The sequence below is a fragment of the Equus asinus genome, chromosome 12 (genome assembly GCF_041296235.1).
Source record: "Equus asinus isolate D_3611 breed Donkey chromosome 12, EquAss-T2T_v2, whole genome shotgun sequence".
Taxonomy (NCBI): Eukaryota; Metazoa; Chordata; class Mammalia; order Perissodactyla; family Equidae; genus Equus; species Equus asinus.
In genome coordinates, this window is record NC_091801.1 from 9309314 (window position 1) to 9328546 (window position 19233).

The following is a 19233-nucleotide window of genomic DNA, read 5'->3' on the forward strand; positions in this document are numbered from 1 at the left end:
TGGTTTTAGTGTTAGAGTAATCCTGGCCTCATAAAATGAGTTCAGAAGTGCTTCCTCCTCTTCTATTTTTTTGGAATAGATTTAAAATGATTAGTATAATTTATTCTTTCAATGTTTGATAGAATTCACCAGTGAAACCATAGGCATAATGTGGTGGGAAGTAGTTTAATTACTAATATAATTACGTATTATAGATCTATTCAGATTTTCTTTTTCTTTTTAAGTCAATTTCAGTAGTTTGTGTCATTCAAATTTATCTAATTTGAATTGATATCAATTTAATTGGAAAAATATACACAAAATTGTATCCAATTTAGCTCCATTTTATCCATCATCTTTGTGATACTTTTGTCATATAATGTACATCTTTATTCATTATAAATCCATCCACACGGATATATAATTATCATCTTACATAGTTGACATTTAAATCATATGGAAGAAGAAAAGTATCGCAAACAAACATACATTTATACTATGTTTTTTATTTGCCTATGTAGTTATTTTTACTGGTGCTTGTTATTTATTTGTATGGATTTAGTTCCTGGTTAATGCCTTTTCATTTCTGCCTGAAGGATTCCCTTTAACATTTCTTGTTGAGCAAGACTGCATGCAACAAATTATATGGAATTTTTAAATTTACCTTTATTTTTGAAGAATAGTTTTGAATGAATATCAGATTCTTGGTTGACATTATTTTTATTTAGCACTTTGAATATGTCATTCCACTTCCTTTTGGTCTCTATGATTATTGATGTAAAATTGATTGTTAACATTATTGAAGATTCTCATACTGATAACTTTTCTTGTGCTGCTTTGAAGGTTCTCTTTTTATCTTTTACTTTCGATACTTTGACTATGATTTGTCTAGGTTTAGGTCTCTTTAGTTTATCTTAGTTGAAGTTCATGAAGCTTCTTGGCTGTTTTTCATCACATTAGGGATGTTTTTGGTTATTTATTATTTTATTATTTATTATTTATTATTTTCTCCTGTCCTTGTGAGAATCCTATTATGCATATGTTGGTGTGCTGGCTGGTTCACCACATATCTCTGAAGTTTCTTCAATTTTTTTTTTCTGTTCCTTAGACTAGGTAATCTCAATTGTTTTGTATTCAGATTGCTGATTCTTTCTTCTGCCAGCTCAAATGTGCTGTTGAGCTGCTCTAGCATATTGCTTATGTCAGCTACTGATATTTTCAACTTTAGAATTTCTATTTGGTTCCTTTTTATAATTTCTATTTCTTCATTGATAATATCTACTTGGTGAGCCATGGTTCTTGTGCTTTAGTTCTTTAGACACGGTTTCTTTCGGTTTTCTGAACATATTTATAATGGCCAATTTAAGGTCTCGTGTAGTAAGTTCATCATCTGGGCTTCTTCAAGAACTGTTTCTATTGATTTTTTTCCCCCTGGGAGTGGGCAATACTTATCTATTTATTTGGATGTCTCATTTTTGTTGTTGAAACTGAACATTTTAAATAATACAATGTGACAACCCTGAAGATTAGATTGCCCCCGCCTCCTTCAGGGTTTGTTGTTGTTGCTTTTTGTCCTTGCTGTTTTTGTTCCCATTTGTTTATTCAATGACTTCTCTGAACTGATAATAAGCCTATACATTTGTCATGGGCAGCCCTTGAAGTCTGTCAGTTTGCTCAGTAGTGAGCTGATGTTTTGACTGAGATTTCTTTAATGCCTTGAAGCTTTAAGACTCCCAACCTTTAACCAAGGACCTCTGTGTGTGTGTTGGGGCACAGCTCCAACATGCCAGCAGTTTACAGCTCTGCTGTAGCCTCATTTCCTGCTTGGGTAGAGCCTTGAGGTTTAGCCAAGGATGAGAGATTAGAGCCTTCTCAGGTCTTTCCCGGGCATGCTTACGGCCTCACATGTGGAAGTCTCTATCCACACAAGTAAGTCAGAGTTTTCCAAAGACTCCTATGGGAATCTCATTCCCCAGCTATTCCTTTTAAATGTTCGGCCAGCCTTTTATTTTCCCTATCTCATATTTGCCACCTCAGGCATCTGCGAGGTTAAACAATTGCCCTGTTTGCTTGTTTTGATCAACACTCTGTGGGAAGGGCTCTTCCCACTGAACAAGTTCTGTGTCAGATCAGATAAAGATAAGCCCTCTGAGAGGTGCTTTTCCAAGAAGCTAGAGAAATGTCAAATATTGACAAGCCTCTGAGGATGGGGTTTGGGGGAGCTTTCTAATCCCACTTCCTCTGCAGCGACTGCTCAGCTGCTAGCTTTCACACCTGCCTTGGTTGCAAGGCTTTTGGTTTTCAAGACTCTCACAGAAGTGGGGAGAAAAAAGTGAGAATAGGACAAGTTAAAATGTCATAATTCTCACTCTTCTGACAGAGATTCAGCTGTTTTTCTTGAAAAAATATTCTTCGAATTGTTGCGAGTTCCTTGGTTAATTTCCAGAGTTCTAAAAAAGTTAATTTTGTCAATTTTTGCCAGTGTTCTTGTTTCTATGGAGGAGTGGACTTTTTAGAAGTTCTTACTCTGTTATTTCAGAAGTGCTTTCCAAGTCTCTCATTTGAAATGTTGAATATTCTAATTATTTCTTCTCAATTTTGCAGTGTTTCAAATAAAATGTGCTGTGGACAGCATACAGCCACAGAAAGAGAAACAACTTGTAATTTCTTATGAAGGCTCAGTTGAGGTCTACAACATTAACTAAATATCATTTGATAAAAACTACTGATGGGGAAAGTCTCTGAATAGTGTCTCTTTATTAAAGTAATAAGAATGAAATAATAAACTTCATAATCAGCCAAAAATTAAATTTTGTTTACTGTATTCTTCTTAAAAAATCAGGAAATTGAGTAGTGTATTTAAAAAATATTATCAAAGCAGAAAGTAATAATTTTAGACACACATTGTGGGGTCCCATCTCAATCTGCAAAGATCTTGCTACTGAATAGTGAGTCTTACACATCTATAAAATTCACTTTATGGACAACATGATTTTTTACCGAAGATGCGTTCATATTCTTGAATCAGAAGGAAATTTTGACTCTGTTAACTCGAGGCTGTACATCTCCTTCTCCTTTCAAACAAGTGCCAGAATGTATGTCTATACATTCATACATGTGTGGGAGACTTGTTCAGCAGCTAAATGAAGAGAGATGACGTTCTCTCATGCTAGCAGTGAGGCATTGGGTTGAAAAAAGGAAAAAAGCATAAACCAGAATAGAAAGTCTTCCATAGCATATTAACTTTCTTGGGGTGGATTTTAACACACTATAGAGATGGGAAGTTAAAAGAAGATGCAGATGGAACTATTCAACAGGGCTCAGAGGCTGAAAACATTATTTTTTCCTCTCTTTCCAAGACCCGAAACTGTCCTGTTTGCCCCAGGAATGGAGGGTCTGGGAATATCAGAATATAACAACGAGGGTTACATATGGATGGTCTCATGATGTGTGGTGGCAGAAACTGGGCCTCCCCAAGTGGTTTTGCTCATGGAGCATGCAGCCAAGCAGTAGAAGAAGAACAGAGCAACCAACACACATTGACTGCAAAGAGATTTTGAGAACTCCCAGAAATCACTATGCAAATCCTTGTGGGTGGAGACTGTGGCCCTGTTTGAAATGGGTAGATATTTATAAGACCATACACTTGTGGGTTACATTTAGACTTTTTTCCCCCTTTATCCTGATGAACTCTTTTTGGTGATCCATGCCTCATTCCAACCTTCAGGTTTCCTCGGGACATAATTGGTGATCTGCCCTCAAGGAATGATAAACTAACTCTTGATATTGAGATTACACTGAGTTAACTTCAAAGACACTTTGGGGCATGTTATGCAAATAGACAACTGTTGTAAATCTCAATACCCAGGTTGACACTGTCCAAGTACTTGTGAAACTCAATTTAGCTGTTAGAAGTGATTTTTTATTTATATTTCCAAATATGTACATGTTTCTGAAAGATCTGTTTACTGTTCATTCAGTGAAACACACTTGTAAATGAGTGCATTGCCAATCCAAGCCGCTGACCCACAGGACTCTCTTAAATGTTCTGGTCATTGACTGGGAGGATATCTGGCCAGTATCTACTGATTTAGTCAAACATTTCACTCCTTCACACAAAATTATACTGCTAGATTCAGCTTCTTGCCTTAAAAATTTCTGCACGGGATAAGACAACTTGAATCTTCTCCCTGTGATGAGTTGCCTGTTGTATTCATAAACTCAAGGAACTCAGGAAGAGGTGGTCTGCTTTATTCCATGTGAAATCTACACTTTTATTTAGAGTTTGTTTCTACCCCTACTTGATTCACCAATATTTATGATGTGGGCTTGCTGAGCCCCGGAGTCGAAAAAAAGATTTCTTGGACTCTCAAGATCTGGCAGTAGTACTCTTTTATTTAGAGAATAGTATGGAATAGCGTGGGGACAGGACCCATGGGCAGTAAAGAGCTACTGCCCCGGGGACAGGCCCCATGGGCAGGAAGAGCTGCTGCAAACAAGAGTTGAGGGTTGAGTTAAATTTCAGGCATAGGTATGTGAGTTATCTCTTTACAAGAGAAAGGAAAGAAAATGTAAAAAAAGTTGTTAAAATGACATCAGTGCAGGTGGGGTCTGGTTATTGAATGGTCCTATAACTTTAGATAAGAATCAAACCAGATTAAGTAAATGGCTGAAACCACCACCTCAAATGTTATTTTTAGCAAAAGACAAAGGAGGATGTTGGGGGTGGAGGGAGAGTCGATCAGGGGAGATTACCACACAAATACAGTAAACAAGATACAGATTTAAGCCCTTGCCATTGGCATTGATTAAGAGTTTCTAGAAATAAGGTAATCCTGCCTCCTTCCTGGTAGAGAGAAGGAGACACTTTTACAGATGGAGATTTCCTTTACAATGTAAATGTCTCTTAACAAAGGGTAAGTAAATTCTACTCCTCAGAGCCTCCTTCCTACCTGCAATTTTTAAAAGTAACCAGTCTAAAATAATCCTTATCAATTTACACTCATCCTGATGTTCCTCTATTTAAAAAGCCTTTAAAATAAAGTTAATAAATAGCTCTAAAAGCACCGAGTGCTGAATTACTTTCCTTGACTCCCAGGAACAGAGTATGGACATATCATTTTGTCTCATGTATGAAATTTTTCAGAAAGAAAGAGACAATTAACTGAGGGGACCCTAGAACCATCAGCAAACTGGATCTACGGCCTCTCCACCTGTGAGGCACAGGAACACATTATGCAGATTAATGAAAAACCCCAAGAACCACATGTACTCATCTTTGTATACGTGCTTATATCTAAAATTGTGTATATATAGATAGATTTATTTATATATGTGTGTCCCAGTTCTTTTGTACTGTGTAGAATTACTCAGTAACAACCTGTTGGGTGTCTGCCTCTCAGCACCATGGACTGATGTGACAGTAGGCAATACATTGTGGTGTATCCTCTCAGGCTGATTATCTCTCTTGGTGGTACATATCAGCTATTACTCTCCTCTTCTGGAGACTTCTGCTGTGACCACTGCTTCTCCTCCATGACTTTATAAGATTTTTTAATTGATAATGAGCCAGAGAAATTTAATTAAAAAAGAATTTAAACAGGACCATACACAGATCTCTCCTATGCCCATCTCCAGCTACAATTTTTACTAGTTGCTAAGTGAGAAGGACCTGGAGGTAAAGATTGTACATTATTTACTTCTGCTTACAATTTCATTATGCTTATGTTAACCAAGAAGAAAGTTTTATATGAAGCTATTTAGCTGAAGCATTTTCAATTAATCTTTGTTGCATTTTTACATATCTTGAGTTAACTAACGCTTTCAGTGATTGCTAGGGAAAAACACTTAAATCAGCTGTACCTCAAATACATTGACAATGTAAATTCTGACGCTCACACATTGTGGGGAAGGACGGAGTTTGCCGCAAGATAGAAATAAGCCAAATTACTCTTCCTTTCCTACAATTACTTTTAAGTGCATTACTTCCCGTGGTTCTCCGCAAAAGTTTCTATACTGAGAATTTGGAATGTCCCATTTGAATAAGTACTATTTTGTTTATGATAATTTTCCATAGACTATACCACATCCCATTGGTAGTAGCAACAGGGCACAAGCTTTCCTAGAATTCAGTAACGTGATGACAGGTGATCAGAAGTATAGTCTAATATCTAGGTAATGGGGTGGAAAAAGTCATATTTGGACTTGGGTTAACTTAGATTATTTGACATTCAATATGGTCATGATCTGCAAAATAATGATAGTAATATTGACTTGTTTTCACCAAAAGAAAATAATTAATATTTAAGAAAAATGCTTCAAATGCTGAAGAGTACGCCACAAATACTAGTTTTTATTATGGATGACTGTCACAGATGACCTTGCCAGTTCATGTGAAATGCTCGTGTTCTCAACAGCATTGATCCAAGAGAGGGTAGTGTGGAGAAAAAGAAAGCTTCAGTCTTCTCGAGACTATCACTGTGTCCGATCCAGGACTGTCATTTGCTCTCAGCAGCCATAACCCTCCCAAGGTGGATGTGCTGGTGTTTACCACACAGTGTTACAATTAGCGCTCAAAGAGTTGATCCTTGCACTTTGCTATAACGTCTCTAATTCGCTTTCCCTTTGTCCACGGATGGGATCACTGCCAGAAGCTAGAAAACTCTGAAAGCTGCCCACTTGCAATTGCATGTCATAGTGTCACTGGCCGTGTTTGGATCTCATATTTTATTCTCTATAGTGAAATTATTTTGTTTGAACTGGCTGTTTATTTCTTCCTTGCAGAAAGAACTGAGAGGCTTTCTAGAATGTCATTTCTCTCCCTCTCTCCTTTTCTCTCTCTTTCTCTTTCCTTCTCTTTCTCTCTCTCTATTTGAGAGTAGGACTTGATAAATTTATTTTTGGAAAAACAGCAAATTATGAAAAACCTCTTTCATTAGCTTTTCTTATCACTTTATATGCTTTTGGAGATAGAACATTCTGACACCGAGCTTCTGGCAATAGCTCTCGACTTAAGAATTATTTCCCAAGCTCTACCTTAAACTGCAGAATTGCTCTATAGCAAATTCAAGTAAAAGAGTCATAAATTAAATAGGTGTTCAAATTAACAATTGAGAGTCCCACAGGCTAATTTTAAAAATAAGAGCCCTGAAGGTCCAGCTGAGAAACCAGGAAAGAACACAGGAGAGGTTGTCACAATGATGAGATTTTGTCCTGACTAGGCAACATTTTAGTTCGTTTAGCTGAAGATTTTAGAAAAAGGGGCACATTAAAACCCTTAACTCAGGTCTCATAATCTGACAGACTGTCTCACACAATATCAATGATGCTAATATGTGATAAATATTTGGTCTTTGACCTTCTTTATGCCAACTTTCTTTAATTTGCTTACTGTCTGCTTTTTTTATTTTCTCCTAATTGCTTCACTTGATTCCTACTCAAACTCACTTGGACAAAAAGAGAATAAAAAAAGAATGTTACAGAAAATAAGCGAATACACTTTTAAAATATTTAAAGATGTTTTACCATGGATGCTTCATTATAATTGCTTATTAGAAAAATAAATTTTCTAAGCTTGTTTAAATTTTTACCAGTTGGAATCTAGAAAGCATTGCAGGATTGAATGTACTGGCTGCATTCAGAAATCTAGTCAGTTTGACTTAAAAACAAGATGTGTGTCAATATTTCCCATTGTTGTGACATTGAGCAAGTGATTTAATTTATATTTATAGTGCATATTATTACTACACAATTTCAAAGAAACCAAATTTTCTATTTTCTATTTAGCTCAGATATATATATATATATTTGGTGAGGAAGACTGGCCCTGATCTAACGCCTGTTGCCAATCTTCCTCTTTTTGCCTGAGGAAGATTGTCACTGAGCTAACATCCATGCCTATCTCCCTCTACTTTGTATGTGGGACACTGCCACAGCATGGCTTCGTGAGTGGTGTGTAGGTCTGTGCCCAGGATCTGAACCCAAGAACTTAACCAGGCCAGTCCCAGCTCATACGTTTTTAAACTAGTATAATATAATGCTGTTAATTCAGATTTACTTGAAATAATAACATTTTACTTTGTAACAAAGTCAATATTGTAACATTCACTACACGACTCGTTGGAAAACAAAGCTGATGGTTTATTTCCTAGAAGCCTCTTCAGGCACAGTACTTGGTTTCTGAATGGTGCTCTCACAGCCCCCCAAGTGCTGTGGATAAACTAGATGGCCTTCAGAGTTCCTCTCTCAATTAGAAATCTGTAAGTCTGATAATTGCCCTTGGAAGATGAGTAGCAAATAAAATTTAAATATGCCAACAGGATTCACTGCACAAATATTAGGAAACTGAAAGAAGATAGGATTAGTTTAGTGACTGTGACATTCCACACCGATAGGGAAATTAGCTCACAGCCTCTGAGTTCTCTTGCCCCTCCTTCTTCTCTGCTGCCCCTTTCCATACCCTCTGTTTTCCACTCACCCATCAGCTTGTCCCTAATTGTCACACACGTAGACCATTCTGTGCTCTCTGCACTGAGCAGTGATCCAGGCCACATGAATATGTGCTGCCACATTTGTTAGGACATGTTTTGTGAGAGATATTAATATGCATGGCTCTCCTCAGGTAACAAGCACTTAATAAATTCCCTATTTAATGACGTTTAAAAACAAACAAGTCATTTTACTGAAAATCACATAAAAAATTCTTATGGTTAAGCGGCTTTACATGCTCCTTATATTTTAAGGTATGTAATTGATACATTTTTAATAAATTTCCTTTCCAAAAGCACATAATCAAATAGTACTTTAGTCAATGTGCTTTAGCATATGTATAGCAAGATGGTTTCATCTGAAAAGTGCTAATATCATGGTTAATAAAAATTAGTAAAGGAAAGAGAAGTAGAGCTCTGTGTATAATGCTCAGTTTCCAGTTGAACAGATTGCATCTACACTTGTCTCTCTGGTACCCTGGAGAAAATGTTCAGTTTTTTAACTTTGATTTTAAATGGACAGCAACTGTTCTCCCTAGGGAAATATTCTCAGCAGAAAATCCAGGAGTCCTATAGTCAATCATAAAAGAAAAAAAATATGAGAAATGGGAAAAAGATCTTCTGAATAAATACATAGGTCAAGAAAAGAATGATATACTTAGAAGCATTTTTATGGTGTCTGTATATCCTCTTTTCAGGGGTAGATTTATCAGAGAAATGTCCGGCAGCGCGTGACTTGGTATGATGATATGGAATTCAAAAGGATACAAATTTTTGAGCAAGGTTGTAAATGATATAAAATATCTCTTTTTAAATCTGAGCTTATACAGTTATATCAACTCTATAGTTGTAGCACACATTTAAGTAACTATAAACAATAATGTTTTCAACTAATATCTGGAATAGTTTTTTTTTTATCTTGTAATAGGTAAGTTCAGATCACCCCATAACCAGAATGTAATGAAATTGTCAACATTTTCTTCATTTCTTCTTTTCCTGACAAATGGTGTGAACATATCACCTTTTTCTCTTAATGGAAAACCTAACTGGAATACATCAAAATGCTATTAGGTTTTTCATTTTCTTCTACAATGCAATGCTGGGGAATGCATGCAGCTTCATCTGGGCACCACTGTGGAATATTCCTTGTCCTGATAAAATGACTGCAAAGGAAAATCAAGCAGAATTGTTCTCTGGTTTGTATTGCTGCTCCTTTGTTACAGTCTCTCTGAGAAAGTGTGCAAGGGGATTATCTGTGCTGTAGGAATCCACATGGGTTATGTTAACCAAAATGTGTTTAAAATTTTACCCTAGTAATTTTAATGTGCAAACATGTTTAATGAAAAAGGTTTTGTGTCCAACACTACTTGTGCATATGCTATATTTTGGAATAAAAGAAAGAGCAGCAACATAGACTGTTTGCCATAAGTTTCAAAAGACGCATATTACAATATTATGTAGGAAGAGAGGAAAATAAAATCAAGTGCCCTTACCCCATGGGAAATATCTGTAGCCTATTCATTGTTTAATTTATTTTGTCTTGGACTAAACCAATAATGGGATATAAAATAAATCCAAGTGAGCATACATGAGGCATAGAAGTCAGCATATGAAATGGATATTCCTTCCTTCTATAAATTTTACCTATAGATTACAATTATTAAAATAGGAAGTAACATTTTGCGCTAATGGCAATTTAACAAGAAGAAAACATTAAGTAGCATTTTTGCTGACCTCATAAGCAATTTGATTACCTTTCAATACAATAAAAGCAAGAATACTTAAAATGGAGTGTGTATATATATATTTCCTTTATGACATCAATTTCTGAAGAAGTAGTTACATGGCAGAAACCCAGATTTTTGAGTAATCAACACAAATTGCAAAGCCATTTTTAGAGAGGTGGTCCGGTGTGACATAAGTAATCTGATAATTTAAGAAATCATATAATTTACAAGAAAAATAATTTAGAGCTATTTTGAACCCCCCTAGAATTCAGCACAAGAAAAATTACTTCACGCTTACTTGAGTCAATCAGTTTTAAATACTTTAAGTTGTTAATAAATTAAGAAACAATTGAATCTTTTCTCTAGGTATGTTATTCTTGACAGTGCTATGGCGATTCTTCTAGCAACATCTGAACAGTAGTGTCTTGATTCGCTCTGAATGACAGGTCCAGACCAAGCATTTCTCCTAATGCTTGGGAAGAGCAATAAATATTTTCTTGGAGCCCTTGTTATGATTTATTTTTAACATCCCAACTAGAGTTATGGGAAGACTTTATAGCGAAACATTTTCATTTTATTTTCACCTCAACAAAAATGCACCAGCTGTGCAGAGAAACTCATTTCAAGTCTAAAAATGATGCCACAATATTCACTAAGTGAACTTCCTAGAACAAATGACTGTTAAGAATACACAGTGCAGTCTTTTCAATCCCCAAATAATTTACTACTAAATGTGGGATGGACACTCTAAGGCCAGAACAAATATATTTATGCCTATGCTGCTTTCTCTTTTCTGTGTCTAAATAATTTAAAGGCCAAAACCAAATATTTATGCATCGCATTTTCTTTAGGATGATAATTTTATGAGAGAATTTATCTTTAATTTAAAATGAGAATTTAATATTGTACTGAAATATATATATGTCCACTCGAGTGATCTGGGGGCCACTCAGCTGCTGTATGCAAATTTGGTTGATTTAGGATACAATAGTCACTATAGAGAAATTTACACTTTTATTCAGGCTCATTAGTGTGGTAAAGCTACTGTCTCAGATAGATATATTTTCAAATCAGGAAAAAATAAAATGCACCTAGAAATCAAATGTCGAGGTCATTAGCTACCACCATTTGGTCTTGCTGTAATAACATCCCAATTGCATGCACGGCAATTTACATTGCATTACCCATTATGCTCTGTTCTGCAATTTGGCTTTTGGAGGTCACTGTACCTTGATTTACTTTGTTAAAAGAGAGCATTTTCCAAGCATCAAAGCCATGCTGTTTCAGGCCCCACTATATCTCTGCTGGCAGCTCCTGTGAAAACAGGGTGCAATGACAAATTAAACTGGAAATCCTGAAATTTTAACCATTAAAAAAAAATCTTTAGGAAAAATCTCACAATCTTCTATTAAAAAAAAGTCCAAGGAAGAAGAAAGATAATTAGAAACCAGTGTCTGTAAGTTTCATCTTTCGGTGCAGCTATGACATAGATTTCTCAGGCTTCCATTATTTGTGTGGCACTTATTTCTTTTATTTTTAATTATAGGTGTGAAGTAGCTGCCCCCTGATTCATTTACTTCAGCATTAGCTGCTCATGCTAGATGCTCAATCCGCCAGATATCTGTCACAATTTTGGATTGGATACCCATTATCGAGATTGATAGCAGTTATCAAACCTCAAAATACGTGTGTGTTCTCTTTTAAATATTAGCTGTCAGAGCGTGATAAGTTGTGTTGGGTTGTATGGAGCAGGGTTGAACATATGACACAGTGAGGCTTAGTTTTAAAGACAAACACACTTTATAGCTGAAATCCATGACAAAAGAGAGAGGCAGGCAGAAGGCCAACGTGTAGAGAAGACAAACCCCAGGGTTCAGTAACCATTCCAGATAAAGGAAAACAATTTGACCTTTCTGCTTTTGTCTTATAAAATGATTTGTTTAACTTTTAGCTTTAAAAAGCATAAAAGAGAGAAAGAACATAGAATGGCTCTCATTGTGCAATGGGGAATGTGAGTCTCATTGTACATTCTCAGCAAGAGAGTTCTGCCAAAGAGTTATGAAATTCTTAAACTATGTATTCTGCGTAATGTCATAATTGGTGAAAATACGAAAAATATTTCCATTTTGGAGAGCTTGTTGAAATTGGTATGGAGCACTCTGGGAACTCATTTTTCAAAGGACCTTAATTTGAGCATCTTTTTTGTCACTTATTAAGCACTTTTGTGTTCAACACCTCCTATCAGCTTAGAAGCAGCACATACTGGCACATCCAAGCTACAGCACATTTATTTTGTTTTCAAAATTTTACTTTTTCCATTGCTTAATGGTCTTTAAATATTTTGCTTACATATCTTTCTGCAGAAGTTTGTACATTAATTCTACCTAATTGGTTACGACACAGCCTTTATGGTAGAAGGGGAGACAGCTCCCTTGCAGAAGAGACAGCTGTAATAAGGAAGCTCTGACACAGTGTTGCCTCTTTAATGGGTACTTTAAAAGTATAGAATTGTCCCTTTACAGTCTAACAAATATGCTCTTCTTCTGACAGAGGACTACTGCTAATTTCATTACTATTGTGTTTTATATCTTTAAAATATACTAGTGAAGTGTTCGCTTTTAACCAAGGAAATGCAGTGTTTTAATTAAGCAGAAAACTTGAAAAGGGAAGCTTCTGGTCTCAGAGAGGCTCAATTGCTTCCTGCAACCTTTATGAAAAGGGCAGGGTGTTAAAACAATCCTCCTCCTTTTATTTTCAAAGGAGAAAAAAATCGGAGCTAAAGATAATCTCTCCATTAGTATTATTAATAGTGTTCAGCTTTCCTGACCTGCTTTAGAAGCAGACAGACTTGTCATGAGCATCACATTTGCAAGCACTGTCACAGCTCCTGAAGGCTCGGGTGAAAGCAGGCAAGTGTGTTAACAGTAACTGCGAATGGCCTTTGGGGAACAATAGGCTTCCCTGAGACTGTGTCCGACTTTTCAAAAAACAAGTTGCTATATTATACTCCATACTCACGTTAGTACTCGTATACTGCTTGACCCGACATCATTTTTTGAAGTACTGTTTCCAATTCTAAATTCTTTTCTCATCCCCTTCAGATAGGCTAATCTGAGTGCTATGGCATCTACCCACAGAACAGTGATTCCAGCATGCGTGTCCAATGGTTTCTTGCACAAGGGTTTAGCTACTCAGATTGATGGATATATGTTTTCCATTTTCTTCAAAATATTTGACTTGTTAGTTCTGCTAAGTTAGTTCTCCTAGCAATTAGGTGTCATAAATACCTATCTAATAAAACCCATGGTATTAAGCTAATAGCTATAGATGATCCCAAGATTTTCAGAACAATTGTGTCATGAAACTCTTCAAGCGCATCAGCATCATTCAACAAGAACAATGTAAAACTCCTACAGAAACGTGTGCAACGGGGAGGTAATTTCTGTTTCACTGTTCTGTTTTGTAATTAACCTCCTCAATGTTGCTGGTGTCATTGAATAAAATACCTTGTAATGGCAGTTTCTCTATGCGGGCTGGCCAAGGGAATGGACTAAGTTGATACGACTGTATTTTGTTCCGACAGAGCAGTGGCTGCAGTATAATCAATTTGAATAAGTAATCAGTTTGGATATTGTTTTGAGATTTGTTTTTTCCTTAAGTCAAGTAAGTCCCTAAATGACATACTTTTATAGAATTAGGCAAGGACTAACTGAGTTTGGCATCTAATCTGTTTTAGCCAGTAGTTCATTTTATCCGTTGTCTACATCCATTGGGAGTTCACGCTACCCATCATAGAAACAATATGTGTTCTATTTCTTTGTAGAAATGGTATAAAAATTTGCTTCAAAAGCGAAATATGAAATAAAATATTTCACATAGTCACATGAAATAAATATACCACAGAAAAATCTCTAAGGAGAAAAGAGGTGTCCAAAAACAAGACAGATACACGTGCACACACACACAAATATCAGCTATATTGACACAAACAAAAGAGTCCACAATATCAGGGGGTGGTGAATAGCAATATTTTTAATCTTTATTATTTGCAGAGATATATTTAATATATATTACAATGTTCATGAGGAACATGTTTTGTCCCGTGAGATTTTTAAACTCATAGGATAGAAAGTCACTTTATAATGAGATTATTACTGGATATGTTTCTATTTAGATCGCTGGGTAAGAATGTGCCAGCAACATATGCAAGCCAGTCAACATGTGGATACTCATTTTGAATCTGACATTGGGGCATTGCCATCTTGAAATACAAGACCTTGTAGAATGCATAAAAACAAGAAGAGCTCATCCACTATTATAGTTGTTAAAATGTGCTACACATTTTGACCAAAGGTAACAGAGAAAAGGTACATGGATTATTGTTCTTTGTTAAATTTGAGTGGGTCAAGTAAATTCCTCAAATATTTTACCATTATTTTAATCCAGAAGAAAAATGTGCTCAAGTTATTAGGACTTGGATTTATAAAATTATATACGCACCCACGTATGTATAAATACACAAACGTGTGTGTGCAGTTTGGGAGGGTGTACATATGTACATCCATATATACTGCCACATACATGTCACGCTAATCACTTTTTATTCTCTTATTAATTTAATTTGAAGGTATTTAAAATAAAAATAAGAAGAAATGATAATGAACTCATCCCTACCTATGATAAAAAGGAATATAAAATAAACATAACGTCATTGGAGCATTAGAAACCACTGTGGTTTTTTATCCTAAAAGAAACCCAGAGATGTAACATGGTTTCATCTATTCCTATTTTGCTCCCACTGAGCAGACCTCTCCAACTCCCAGCTCTGATGCTCAGGGAAAGTAAAGCGCAGCAGTCGGATTTCCCCCACTCACACACTACCTGACTTGTGGATAAAGATAACAGTTCTGGTCCCTGTTGCTTTCAGTTCTTTCCCTGAGATGACTTAATTCATCAGAAACAGGATAAGCAATAAAAAATAAGGTTGAAGCTTGTGCTTTAGGATGAACATAAACTGTGCCTTATATATATTCAAATTCGTGTCTAGTTGGAGGAAATATTCATGACTAATATTAAACTAAGCCCAGAATTAAGCAAAATGCAACAGACATATATTGAAGTGAGCATTTTATTATGTGCCGTGTCAGTCAGATTAAAGAAAAGAGCACATGACACCGAGAGGATATTGCATGTATATCAAGCAATCTATTTATATGTGACAGAGAAGGTTTGATGTCTGAAAAGAGTGACAACCCAATGAAATAATGCTCGCCTTCAAAATTACTATAGTATAAATGTACATCTTTTAAGATAGAATTTTAAATTACAATTAACAAAATGTAGATAAATATGCTTAGGAATGAATAGTGACATACAGAAAAAGGGGGTGGAGAACTCTGTATAAATGAATGGTTTTCCAAGCCATCAGTGCTAGTGTCCAGCACAGAATACTGGTGGAAGCTTGTCATGTCCTTTAACAATCTAAGAGCAAGAAATTTCAAACAAGTTAATATTATTCTGCTACCCAAACAGAGAAGGGTATGGGTGTAGGAATGAGTTAAATTGTCGATGGGAAAAACTAGCATGTAAAATATAAACACTGCTCTGTTATTAGCAATAGCTAATCAGGAAATGATTATTTTATAAAACTCAGGTCTACTATGTTCTTTATATTGGCACATTTTCAAATAAAACTATAGATTTTGCTCTATAAGTAATCTGCTTCTATTTCTCTAGTTCTTTCCCTTGTTAGTAAGGAATAAGGACTGAAGGAAGGCAGACGGTCGTGCTAACACAGTATAATTACTACCTGTCTCTCGTGGAAGTGGCCTCTGGAGAGAGAGAGAGAGAAAGAGAGAGAGAGAGGGAGAGACTAAAGTTGAAAACACTAAGTTCATTAACAGCAAAGATAAAGTGCAGTGAAACAGAAATTCTTTGAGTTCACGATCATTACACTTGGACGCTCTTACCAGGTACCGGGATAAGAGGAAAGAACAATCAATGGTCAATTGACTTTATTTCCTTTTCTTAAATTATAATTTGTATGACTTTTACATGTTTCTGGGATTAGCTGAGCAAACCACATAGAGACCACCTGACAAGCAAGCCATAAAGCATGTTAAATGAGAAAAACAGGTTGGATGTGATGCTCGTCAAGCTGGGTCCTAGAGCAGCAGCGGGAAGAGCTATGACTGAGTGAAGCTCCTCTCTCTCATTTCCACAGATTTAGGCAATATCCAAGTGGTGCATGTGGGGGAGCTACAGGACAGAGGCAATCAGAGCTGGCTTTGTACATCAATAATGGCAAACTGTATTTTCTCATAACCTTTCCGTCTTTGTTCAAAAGGGGACTTCCATTTTAAACTGTAATCTGTGACTTTCGAAGCGGACATTAAGGAATCTTGCCGACAAATACTTCTGGCTGATTTTCTTTTTCTTTTCCTCTGGCTGTTTTAAAAGAAAATCATGAGGGCAGCCTTATGTGCAGGTGAAAGGTACCAGACCTTCAGGAGATAATTAAGCTCCCCCTGCCCCAAGATTTCTGATGGAATTAAATTTTTAGGAAATGTTAATCAGAGTTGTACAGTAGTGTTACAGTTCAGTGAATATTGGCCGCACATACTCAGATAAAGCCATTTTCCAAAACCCAGACTTGATTTGAATATTTTCTACCTCCAATTTACATTTACATTTTACTTGACTATCCGCAACTTCTGAGTGCCATCTTAGTCATGAATGGACATTTGACAGTGTAACAACAACAAAAAATGATGGTTTAGAAACTACTAAACTCTAAGTTACAAAGTACGGTAAAGATGATTTTTATATCTAACTGGTCATTGTAGCATAGTCTTAACAAGCCCAAGGTAGACAAATTTAAAAATGTTTGCTTGGCAATGATGTATTCTCTCCCTCTCTCCCTCACCTCCCCTTGAGAGTGGGATTTTCAGCTCCATTATTGGTAAACGTGCAGCACACTGGCTACCTCTTAGAGAAAAGTATTCTTCCCCAGAAGGAGGAGCACACTTTGGCCCCTGTATGATATAGCACCCATGATAAAAAATACACCTTCCTTGGACACCTCAAATAATCTTAAACCCCTTGGGAAAATATTGAGCATTTTAATCTCTAAAACACTTATGAAAAATATAGAGAAAGGGAGAGCAAATAAACAACAGTATTCTTTAAGGCTTAACTATAAATTGGGCTTCAATATTTTGGGGGGGTGGGTTTACAATTTGCAATGCCATGTGCCATGGACAAAGTTTATCCACATCTGCATGTGTACCCTTCAAATGGAAAGCAGAGGGGGCTAGTCATCTGGCGAAGCAATTTCAGTGTATCGCACCTACAATTAATCACGGGGCAAACCTTCTCTGAGTAAGACACGGAAAAGTGGTGGCTTTTTTTTTCTAGAACGTTAGAAGACAGGATATTGAAGATGAAAGATAATTCTGATTGCCTCATAAAGCTAAACACATATCTGAAAATAATGATTGTGGAAAAGTGTTGAGGTAGTCTAAGTTCTAAGAACTTGGTTAGTTTGGGGATGCAAGCTGATGCTTATGAGCACTACGAAATGAAATACTAAATATGTTTACTGTTTTGCTTATGATGAGATTACTGCTAGCTTCCTCATATGTATTATCGTGGTGGTGGAATAAAAGCTTTTCTTGAGCCGTGGTCCTTTGTCTTCTCAATATATTGAAGTCTGTCTTCTGAAGAAGCTATTATCTCTATGCTTCTCTGGATGTGAGAAGGCTTTGTTCAGATGCTACCCTATGTGTCATAAGAGATGAATGCACTGGTGGGGTAGGATTTGGGGAGCATTTGAATGTATTGCCTCCGAAGCCACACCCAAAATTGTTATTTAACCTAAATACATCCTGTTGCTTAAATAATGTGAGTTAACACAGTCTTTGGACAATACTGATATCTAAAAACTGATATGAAGAAAAGAAAGACATTTTATTAACTTGGTAATTTAGGCCTAATCTAGTGATCCCCAAACCAGAAAGAGATATGAAAAATTCAGCTGTGTTTTTCCTCACATGCCTGAAGAATGTTTTATTTAGATTTATTTTTTCCCTAATTATACAGAAGTTACTTGATTTGCTCCTAACTATGCAGTGCTTGTAATTATTTTGAAAGCATGAGACAATAAATGATGACTAAAAAGATAAAGAAAATGCTGGAGAAGTGTCATTTTGTATTCATCTTCAAAAATCAAAGCCTAGCTCAATTCTTGTCCTATGGGAAATGCTTCGTATATAGTTTAACAAATGAATGAGTAAATGAATAACTACACAAATGAGTGAACATAGAAATTTGAACATGCAATTGCGAAAAGGTAAAATAAAAAGCCAAAACTGTACTTGGAATCATGATAAATATTGAATGACGTTAAAAATTTTTACTAATATTAAAAACAAAAGAGCCTATAATTATCTAACCATATAGCAAGTTAAAAAAAAAAGAATTCATTAGGTGTCTACTTTATACCCAAAAGTATGCTAGATGGAGTGTAAATATGTGTTGTCAAAGTGTTTCAATCGGGTTTCTTCTATTGCAGATCCCCTACAGATGCCCATGCCTGAGTGTAGCAATGCTATAATTTTATCCAGCATCCCTGCTTTTGAACATACAATTCCCTCTGTGTCTGACTTCTTTCCCCGAGCTCCGTGATTCCTTCTTGCTTTGCGATACTCAGTCCCTGCATCGTCTCTTTGTTGGCATCTCCCTTACCTCCCCAAGCCCATGACCAGTGGTTCACAATACTTAGACCACCACCCAAATCCCACAAGACTCAGTGCATATGCTTCTGTTATAATATTTTCCAGATGATATTCCAGTTGTGCATTCCACTATGCATCTCTTGCATTAGCCCATGTTTTATTCATTTCTTTAACAAAATATTTAGCACTGTGCCTGATAGAAATGGGCACTCAGTACTTGTTTGGTGAATAAATCTAGACAGGGATATATGGACAACAGATACGAAACAGTCCTGACAATATGACTATAAGTTTAATTATCTGGGA